Raw genomic sequence first — 1,426 nt, forward strand, 5'->3', positions numbered from 1 at the left:
GTACTACTTCCTGTAGGTCATGCCAGACGTGCTCGGTTCGAGTACTCCGTCTACATGCCACAAGTGGCCCACCGGTACCATCCGACCGCCGTGTCATCCTTAGAGGAGGATGCGGATAGGAGGGGCGTGGGGTCAGCACACCGCACTCCCGGTCGTTATGATGGTATTCTTGACCGAAGCCGCTACTATTCGGTCGAGTAGCTCCTCAATTGGCATCACGAGGCTGAGTGCACCCCGAAAAATGGCAACAGCGCATGGCGACCCAGATGGTCACCCATCCAAGTGCCGACCACGCCCGACAGCGCTTAACTTCGGTGATCTCACGGGAACCGGTGTAACCACTGCGGCAAGGCCGTTTCGAGTACTGCCTGAAGAATTAGTTTCTTTACGACAATGGTAAGCAGATGTTATCTCAATAAAATCTAGAGATGTGTGAAATCTGTAGTGTTTTAATCAACTTTCATACACCTTCCATCAATTCATGTAACAATATTTAAAAAAATACATTTTTATAAAAGTATAAAAATAGTAAAAGTAGTAAAAAGTTACCATTCCTACACCGTGAATGATACGTAAGTACAGTATTAACAACAAGGACACCATTGCTAAGAGTAACTTGCCAATACTGTAAGACTGGCCAAAGCATGTGTGTTGACGTATAAAACCAGTAGGAGGCTGACATCTCAGTGCTTGCCCGTGGCCACTGTGGTTTACCAGCTGGCACGCTAGGACACACAGTTAGAAATCTAGACACAAGTATAAAAAACATACTTAAGTTTTAAAATATTATTTCAGTTCCCACACAAAGGGATGGGCCAGTAATGCATAAACAGCTCTTCAGCCAAACTTTACACAGATTTAGAAGACGTTTTAAAATAAAATAAACAGGAGACAATATACGATTAAAATAACACCTCGGTAGAAAGTATTTATGATTTTTAAACTTATTAGATGATATTATACTATAGTCAAACTATAATCTCTGGTTATCGCTATGAATGGTATCGCAACTCATACCTATAACTGAAGACTTGAAACAAAAACGATCTGAATGTCAAAATCATGAATGTAAGGAAACTGGATTTTAAGTATACTTGGTAATTAATGGTCATAATTAAACTATTAATGTGTTTTAATGGAAATTTAAGCATACTATGGATCTAGTTTCCATAGGAAATTACAAACATAGTACTTTACTAATATGAGAAACGTACTGAAAGTGGAAATGCAATGAAGATCTGTAAGTGCCATAGTTCAATAGTCGGCAAAAAGACAGTAAAACTTGATTTTGCTTTTGTAAAACTGTTTGTGGTCATTATTATTCATATACTGCATCATTTTAAATAAATGGTTCAAATGGCTCTAAGCACTATGGGACTTAACATCTGAGGTCATCAGTCCCCTAGATTTAGAACTACTTAAACCT

The 1,426-nt window shown here is 39.1% G+C and overlaps 1 pseudogene; it reads right to left on the reverse strand.

The window, feature by feature from the left end:
* Positions 1-242: 242 nt before the first annotated feature.
* Positions 243-360, reverse strand: LOC126458856 (5S ribosomal RNA; annotated as a pseudogene).
* Between the last annotated feature and the right edge of the window lie 1,066 nt (positions 361-1,426).

Source organism: Schistocerca serialis, chromosome 2 (genome assembly GCF_023864345.2).
Source record: "Schistocerca serialis cubense isolate TAMUIC-IGC-003099 chromosome 2, iqSchSeri2.2, whole genome shotgun sequence".
In the NCBI taxonomy this organism is placed as follows: Eukaryota; Metazoa; Arthropoda; class Insecta; order Orthoptera; family Acrididae; genus Schistocerca; species Schistocerca serialis.